Genomic DNA, 10,005 nt, shown 5'->3' on the forward strand with positions numbered 1-10,005 from the left:
GCAACTTGTTTAAAAGATGCCTTAACTGTCCACTACTGTATGTCTGAAGTTCGGCCGGAGGCTAACTGTTCGTTGCTCCAAAGATATGTGCGATCGTTGCTGTCGTGAATTGTTATTTTTTGTTTGACCAAAGTTACTCCTTTGTGGGATATTTGGCCCATTATATTCACTAAGCTGAGTTTGTAGGCTCACAGTCACCTCGTGTTTCTGTTTGAGTTGCTCGTCCTTCTCCGAAATCCTTGATTTTAAATTTTATATTTGTCTCCTTGTTTGTTCTTTGGCTGTTATGTGTAGGCTGTTAATTGTCTTGTCTCTGCTTTTCATTATTTTCTTTCTATTGTCTAAAGCTTTTTCAAGTTCCTTTATTTGGGATACGTAGTTGTTGATGGTGACACTTTTCCAACGCGTGCATTCTTCATCAAGAATTCTGTTTGTTTCTTCAAGTTTCGCGCACTTTACATAAATAGTCGAAATTGTTGACTTTGCACATACAAGTTTTGTTTGGAGATTACTTATCTGATGTGTGAAGGAAGATTCTTTCGGAAATTCATTGTCAAATTCATCGGCAGAAATATAAGAAAATGTTAAAACAGAAAGTACTTGTTTCGTGTCTCGGAATTTCCTGAGCCTTTCGGAATCTCGCCGCCGTTTAGAGGAAGATTTGTTCTTTTTCATACGCGTTTCCTGCACCACAGACTCGCTGTCCGAAGATATGCTGGCAGGAACAGGACATCGAAACGTTTGTGGAGGCAGCCCGGTCCAACAAAACGATCCTGTAACACAATATGTGTTATATTGTCTGCTTCGTGCAAAACACATTCTAGAAAAGTTTCCAAAATTTCCACAAAGAAAACAGAAACATCCTTTTGCAGGACAGTGCATCAGGTGGTTAGAGTTAAAGTTTCTTCCACACCTATAGCACGATGTCATCCTGACTTACCGTTATAACGTTATTCTGGAAAGTTCCAAAATATGACGAACACATTCGTGGTGTAGTTCCAGTTCCGTGTGATTCCGATGATCGGTTTCTTCTCTTGTTTGGGGGAATATCGCTTTGCAGTAGAGCTTCCAGGAATCTTGTACGTAACTTGACTTATACAAATTAATGAGGCAAGTTACTCCGGTTTCTCGCACCAATTTATCACAACGCATTTTCCGGTCGTTGTAACATTTTTGTAGAATAGGTATAAAATCCAAAGATGTTGAAATACGGTCCAAGTTATCGTAGTTATCAAACTAAACTTTCTAGGAGTCGACAGGCGATTTACGGAATATCCGAAAATCGACCCGTGCAGTCCGAACTCTAGGTTCTAATTAAATTTACAAAACGTTACACATGGTACGTATTTAAGCTAGAGTTACAATACAAATGATTGACATGTGGCATTTTAGTAATCAGACGGTCACATTTAAGACAGGTGAGATAATAACCTTACCTGATAACATACCTGGCCAGACCAATTAAGTAATTTAATTAACATCAAAAGATAAATGTACATACATATTACGTGGTTTAACCCGATAACAATGAGAAGAAAAAGGAAGTATACATATCACTTTCAAAAGACAGACGACTGGTTTAGATGTAATCAAATGATTTGTAAATATAACATTTTTACAAAGATAAATTAGACGGCGAAGAAATCCAAAACTATGAAAAAATGTAAAATGTCCAAAAACTGTTTCTATTATCACTAATTTCATAAAATTCACTATGAAATAACTTTTGGAGGGTGGTAATAGTGTTAATCATGTAACTTTTGGAGGGTGGTAGCGGTGTTAATTACCAGGTATGTAACGTTTGGAATGAAGTAATAGTGTAAATTATTTAACTGTAACCTTTTTTGTAAATAAATGTTTTACAGCGCGCGCGCGCGGTGAGTCTAGAATAAGGGCATTCATGATGTATCTATTTTATGTGTCATTTCTTCACAATATTAACTGTAGAGTGATGTCACGTTTACAAGTGTTATAATTATGTTTAAAGGTGGTGAGTATTGTGTTGAACGAATTACATTCTAACGGATAATTAGGCACTGTCAACACACTTGTAACATGTAACTTAACAGTTAATACAGAGATCCGTAAACTTGTTAACGAGGATGTAGCGACGTGTATACTTTATATAACCCTTAATATATCAAACAAAATTATTCGAATGAATATTCATTACATGGCTCGCCATCCACGTCATACAGGTAAAGTCAACTTATACGAAATGGGCTATAACTGTGTTAGGCTATGGTCGCACTAGAACGTGAGCGACAGTCGATGTAGAAATGGTCATATTGTTACAGCCTAACTGACCGTGTCACGGCAAGTCTGACCAGTTACGTGTGGTCAACAGATTGTGTGTGGATAAACGTTTTAGTATAATACGAAAGATTAGGACGAAATCTGCGTGGATAATATATTTATTCTAAAAAAAACATGTGATATAATCTAAAACGGGTTCTATCTGAGTACAGACGGGCGGTGGATCAAGTTATCCAAAACATGATGTACAGGTGAGTCAATTCAATTCATTTCCATAAGTTTTATAATTTAAAGGGAAAAGTATACATGTAAGTTTCTTATCATATTATATTTATCAATGTGGAAGCAATAGAAAATATATGATAAAAATTCAATGCTATTACAGTGCGGAAAGACACAGCATAAGGACTGCTATACTTTACTTTTACAGTTTACAGCATTAAACAGTAACTGTGTTACCTAATTAGTCATGAATGTTTAATACTAAAGTAACAAATTACTAGGCCCTCGCCGGAGTCGTACATGTAATGGCAAACTTTACGGAGAAGGTCGCTCTCCAACTTTGTGTAGAATTAACACAGAATGAGTAGACTTCAGACATTTATAAAAATATGTACCTGGTAAATTTAACATTTTCCAGCTCTGCCTTATTAATATTGTAGGCATTAAATGAAAAATAGAAAACCATGTGTATTACACAATATACATAGACCCTTTAAATGTTATTACAGTAGAGCCTTAACTCGGAAACTCCTTGATTTAGAAACGTGTAAGTCATCTAGATCTTCAGACAAAACGTTATTGTATAACAATAATCAAGATATTTTAGGTGTGTCTTGTAGACACCCAATAACCGTGTTAACAAACCGGCTTGTCTAGATTGACCATTCAAAACTATACAGTAACATATCACTGTACTAGACAGCCAACACGTGCTTAGTTCTACTTGACCCTAATATAGTGGTCATTAGCGGACAGATAAGACACGGCGCCCTGTCGGATTACAGGTCTGTACTCCAACAGTGAATTGAGTCTAACACCACGCTTCTCAATAGCCGTAAATGAACAGAAAGACGTTGTTTGTGACAGTTGTCTAAAATGTCAGTGAAATTGCTGTACGGTGCCTTTATTATATAACACTGGGTACTTCCTGGGTAAACACTTTCGTGTGAAACAGGGACAAACAATTTACATAGAGTGACTGTTGGGTTGGACCGTGAGCCAATGCCCTGTGTACTGTATGTATCCTAAATAGTGGGGACTTTCTCCGTCTATAGGAGGGGTTGTCAGACCAATTTTAAAGTTGTTGTCTAATTTCATTATGTCAAATTTAAAATAATACAAACTATTTCTGTATCCATTGTGTAATAATTTTGTAATAGCTAATCTAGCTGACTTCCAAGTCATAGGTTACAACATGAGCATATTACAAGCAATTTTGTTTATGTGTTTGTAATTCATATTAGTATAAATACATGTCCATTCATCTGTCTTTTGGCCACTCTACCTCTTTGTGATTGTATTTCCTATATTGCCCCATGTGGGCCGGAATTCGTTTATAAAGAATTGTATTGTATTGTATAAGGGCAGAATAGCGACTATAAGACATCATAGTAGTTTAATATGACAAGACGATATTTTGTCTGAAGTCCGCGTGCGTCTGTCTTGTATATTAACAGAGTGGCGATCGTAAGACACTTCTATTGTTTTTAACATCATAAGACAATAGTTTGTCTGAAGTCAGCGTGGGGTTTTCAGACATGTAGATTTTGTGTGAAGTCTGTTTCGCACCACCTGTTTAGGGGACGTCTACTGTATTGGGGAGGTACCACACGATAATATGTTGAGTGGGATCACTATGTAGGTGCCATGGGCCCTATCCGCGTATTTTCCACGTACATCATATTCAATGCACATTTCAAACCAATTAAATCCGAGTTTAAACTACAATTGACAACACTTGGTAAATACGAATCATCAAATTCGTGCATTAAACAAGACTGGTTATGACACGGGAACGCGGTTTCTGTCCCATTTGGCTGCATTCACTTAAGTAGTGGTGCCGCACTATTAAAACCTCGCCCAACTTTAAAAGGTGTATTTCACATAAATTTATCTAAAACAGATGTATAGAACTTGACGCTTGACTAATCATGTGGACACGTATTGCATTGAACGATATTTCGTTTCTGAATGGAGGTAACAACAGCTATAGAGAGGGCTGGGTGTGGTTGGCAGAGAAACTGATGACTGTACAATAGCAGTGGGTACATGTACATCAATGTGACTGTACAAAAACCGTATATACATCAGTGTGACTGTACAATAACCGTATGTAAATCAGTGTGACTGTTCAATAACCGTATATACATCAGTATGACTGTACAATAACCGTATATACATCAGTTTGACTGTTCCATAACCGTATGTACATCAGTGTGACTGTACAATAACCGTATATACATCAATGTGACTGTACAATAACCGTATATACATCAGTATGACTGAACAATAACCGTATATACATCAGTGTGACTGTACAATAACCGTATATACATCAGTGTGACTGTACAATAACCGTATGTACATCAGTGTGACTGTACAATAACCGTATATACATCAGTGTGACTGTACAATAACCGTATATAAATCAATGTGACTGTACAATAACCGTATGTACATCAATGTGACTACAATAACCGTATATACATCGGTTTGACTGTTCAATAACCGTATGTACATCAGTATGACTGTACAATAACCGTATATACATCAATGTGTCTGTAAAATAACTGTATATGCATCAGTGTGACTGTACAATAACCGTATGTACATCAGTGTGACTGTACAATAACCGTATGTACATCAGTATGACTGTACAATAACCGTATGTACATCAGTATGACTTTACAATAACTGTATATACATCAGTGTGACTGTACAATAACCGTATGTACATCAGTGTGACTGTACAATAACCGTATGTACATCAGTATGACTTTACAATAACTGTATATACATCAGTGTGACTGTACAATAACCGTATATACATCAGTGTGACTGTACAATAACCGTATATACATCAGTATGACTGTACAATAACCGTATGTACATCACTGTGACTGTACAATAACCGTATGTACATCAGTGTGACTGTACAATAACCGTATGTACATCAATGTGGCTGTACAATAACCGTATGTACATCAATGTGACTGTACAATAACCGTATGTACATCAATGTGACTGTACAATAACCGTATGTACATCAGTGTGACTGTACAATAACCGTATATACATCAATGTGACTGTACTATAACCGTATGTACATCAATGTGACTGTACAATAACCGTATGTCCATCAGTGTGACTGTACAATAACCGTATATACATCAATGTGACTGTACAATAACCGTATGTACATCAGTATGACTGTACAATAACCTTATATACATCAATGTGACTGTACAATAACCGTATATACATCAATGTGACTGTACAATAACCGTATGTACATCAGTATGACTGTACAATAACCTTATATACATCAATGTGACTGTACAATAACCGTATGTACATCAATGTGACTGTACAATAACCGTATGTACATCAGTGTGACTGTACAATAACCTTATATACATCAATGTGACTGTACAATAACCGTATGTACATCAGTATGACTGTACAATAACCTTATATACATCAATGTGACTGTACAATAACCGTATATACATCAATGTGACTGTACAATAACCGTATGTACATCAGTATGACTGTACAATAACCTTATATACATCAATGTGACTGTACAATAACCGTATGTACATCAATGTGACTGTACAATAACCGTATGTACATCAGTGTGACTGTACAATAACCTTATATACATCAATGTGACTGTACAATAACCGTATGTACATCAGTATGACTGTACAATAACAGTATAAACATCAGTGTGACTGTACAATAACCGTATGTACATCAATGTGAATGTACAATAACCGTATGTACATCAGTGTGACTGTACAATAACCGTATATACATCAGTGTGACTGTACAATAGCCGTATGTACATCAGTGTGACTGTACAATAACCGTATATACATCAGTATGACTGTACAATGACAGTATATACATCAGTGTGACTGTACAATAACCGTATATACATCAGTGTGACTGTACAATAACAGTATATATATCAGTGTGACTGTACATTAACCGTATATACATCAGTATGACTGTACAATAACCGTATGTACATCAGTGTGACTGTACAATAACCGTATATACATCCATGTGACTGTACAATAACCGTATATACATCAATGTGACTGTACAATAACCGTATATACATCAATGTGACTGTACAATAACAGTATATACATCAGTGTGACTGTACAATAACCGTATATACATCAGTATGACTGTACAATAACCGTATGTACATCAGTGTGACTGTACAATAACCGTACATACATCAGTGTGACTGTACAATAACCGTATGTACATCAGTGTGACTGTACAATAACCGTATATACATCAATGTGACTGTACAATAACCGTATATACATCAGTGTGACTGAACAATAACCGTATATACATCAATGTGACTGTACAATAACCGTATATACATCAATGTGACTGTACAATAACCGTATATACATCAGTGTGACTGAACAATAACCGTATATACATCAATGTGACTGTACAATAACCGTATATACATCAATGTGACTGAACAATAACCGTATGTACATCAGTGTGACTGTACAATAACCGTATATACATCAGTGTGACTGAACAATAACCGTATATACATCAGTGTGACTGTACAATAACCGTATATACATAAATGTGACTGTACAATAACCGTATATACATCAGTGTGACTGAACAATAACCGTATGTACATCAATGTGACTGTACAATAACCGTATGTACATCAGTGTGACTGTACAATAACCGTATATACATCAGTGTGACTGTACAATAACCGTATGTACATCAGTGTGACTGTACAATAACCGTATGTACATCAGTGTGACTGTACAATAACCGTATGTACATCAATGTGACTGTACAATAACCGTATGTACATCAACTTTCGGTCCATAAATGAAAGTAACAATATGCTATTGTACTTGTTTCTACCACAATAGGTGGGTGTTATTCATCTCCCAAAGCATGAAATTATCATTACAGCTATTGAATAACATTCAGTTGATACCACACATAATTTGACTGGTTGGCATGATGACCTTTGACCGAGACTATTTTTTAATCATGTGCTTTAATGCAATTTGATTGGCTAACACTTAAAGGCTGCTTTAAGATGTTCCGGGAATGATAATGCACAAGAAGTAGTTCGCAGTCGTTTTTGTTATTTTCCTTGAAAATGTATCAAAGACTTTCTATCAATTAGTAATTGCTTTGAAATGAATTAACATACTTGTTATTTTTTATGATTTGTAATAAACTATAATATTTCCATACATTTCCGACATTGTAAATTTTACATATTAATTAGCGGCATTTCAATTTAGGCCATATCCTTACACCACACCTGATATTGTAAAAAGAACATTCGCTGACACAAAATAGGGCAATTCATCCTCAGAATAGCTTTCCTGTTGTGGTAGAAACAGGTCACACAAACTCGTGGTTGTTGTATATGGTATTCCTTTCCCTTCCGTTAGTTATTTTCCAAAGTTACAAAATACACTCGCTAAAGCTCGCTGAAGTTTTGTAACTTTTGGTATTTCCTTAACTCTCGTTAGTGACTTTCCAAAGTTACAAAAACACGAGCTATCTAATGCTTTTGTAACTTTTGAAAAATAACCAATTCGAGTGAAAGAAATACTATATACAACAACCGCTCGTCGTGTAACCTCTATATATGCTAAACAAAGTATGACAAAATATATGAAAGAGGAAAAAGGCAAAATATTGAGATATAATATTTATTTGATGGTCCCTATTAGCTCCCGTACTAATTTTGCAGCGTGCCTGTACATAAAGAACATTTGGCTAGTCATGAATATTGAGTGAAACCCGGTAATTTTAAACGAGAATATCTACCCTAGAAATAAGATCTTGTCTGTGTAATAGACACACCGCTCTCCGGTTTTATGACGGCTTTAGTAGGACTCGTTCTAAATCTAAAGCTAGGAACGTCTCACTCCACTAACCCCAAATGGTGCCGCCATTATACCTATCCTTTTGAAAACGTTTAACACGGGTAACACAAAGTTAGTCCCTGTTTTCGTGGGGGTTACCAAGATCACTTACACCGACGCCCCAACAACATCAATAGTGTAGCAGGCCGGGTTTTAATATTGTAAATACTGTACATAGTTGTATGGTCGCCTTCTAGCTTCCGGCTAGGGGGAATTTCCCTTTAGCTCAGTCGGTAGAACGGCGGACCAGTAAGCCGAGGGTCGCAGGTTCGATCCCGGGTGGCTGCACACTACTACTCCTTGAACTTTTACAATAGCATATACAATAATTTTGGTACCGAATGTTAATCAGCGTGAATCGAAGCTGACAACATACGAATGTCACAAATCAGCCACCCTACAACTAGTTAATATCACAACAATATAACTATATATAGACGGTGAGAAAAAAGTTGAACAGAAAATTGTAATGAGAGTTAGGGCTATATCACTTACAACATACCGCATAACGTCTTGTCTTGGAGATAGGCCTAGTTGGTTAGTAACCCCGAGGTTGACAAGATATCTGCTGGTCCCGGTCAGTAACCCTGAGGTTGACCAGGTATATGTTGGTCCCGGTCAGTAACCCTGAGTTTGACCAGATATCTGCTGGTCCCGGTCAGTAACCCCGAGGTTGACCAGATATATGTTGGTCCCGGTCAGTCACCCCGAGGATGGCCAGGTATATGTTGGTCCCGGTCAGTAACCCTGAGTTTGACCAGATATCTGCTGGTCCCGGTCAGTAACCCCGAGGATGACCAGGTATATGTTGGTCCCGGTCAGTAACCCCGAGGTTGACCAGATATATGTTGGTCCCGGTCAGTAACCCCGAGGATGACCAGATATATGTTGGTCCCGGTCAGTCACTCCGAGGATGACCAGATATATGTTGGTCCCGGTCAGTAACCCCGAGGATGACCAGATATATGTTGGTCCCAGTCAGTCACCCCGAGGATGACCAGATATATGTTGGTCCCGGTTAGTCACCCCGAGGATGACCAGGTATATGTTGGTCCCGGTCAGTAACCCTGAGGTTGACCAGGTATATGTTGGTCCCGGTCAGTAACCCTGAGGTTGACCAGATATCTGCTGGTCCCGGTCAGTAACCCCGAGGATGACCAGGTATATGTTGGTCCCGGTCAGTAACCCTGAGGTTGACCAGGTGTATGTTGGTTTCGGTCAGTAACCCCGATGTTGACCAGGTATATGTTGGTCCCGGTCAGTAACCCTGAGTTTGACCAGATATCTGCTGGTCCCGGTCTGTAACCCTGAGGTTGACCAGATATTTGCTTGTCCCGGTCAGTAACCCCGAGGTTGACCAGATATATGTTGGTCCCGGTCTGTAACCATGAGGTTGACCAGATATCTGCTGGTCCCGGTCAGTAACCCCGAGGTTGACCAGGTATATGTAGGTCCCGGTCAGTAACCATGAGTTTGACCAGATATATGTTGGTCCCGGTCAGTCACCCCGAGGATGGCCAGGTATATGTTGATCCCGATCAGTAACCCCGAGGATGACCAGATATATGTTGGT

At 37.9% G+C, this 10,005-nt stretch overlaps 1 protein-coding gene across 2 annotated transcripts in view; it reads left to right on the forward strand.

Moving 5' to 3' along the window:
* The first annotated feature begins 2,243 nt into the window (after positions 1-2,243).
* LOC117328964 (N-acetyllactosaminide beta-1,3-N-acetylglucosaminyltransferase 2-like) overlaps positions 2,244-10,005 on the forward strand; it is a 51,635-nt gene continuing 43,873 nt past the window's right edge. The window contains exon 1 of one of the 2 annotated variants that reach the window (XM_033886605.1): positions 2,244-2,511. The gene's annotated coding sequence lies outside the window, so the exon portion shown is untranslated. The remainder of the gene's footprint in view (positions 2,512-10,005) is intronic. The other variant, XM_033886606.1, reaches the window with a different exon arrangement.

Source organism: Pecten maximus, chromosome 6, assembly GCF_902652985.1.
Source record: "Pecten maximus chromosome 6, xPecMax1.1, whole genome shotgun sequence".
NCBI lineage: Eukaryota > Metazoa > Mollusca > Bivalvia > Pectinida > Pectinidae > Pecten > Pecten maximus.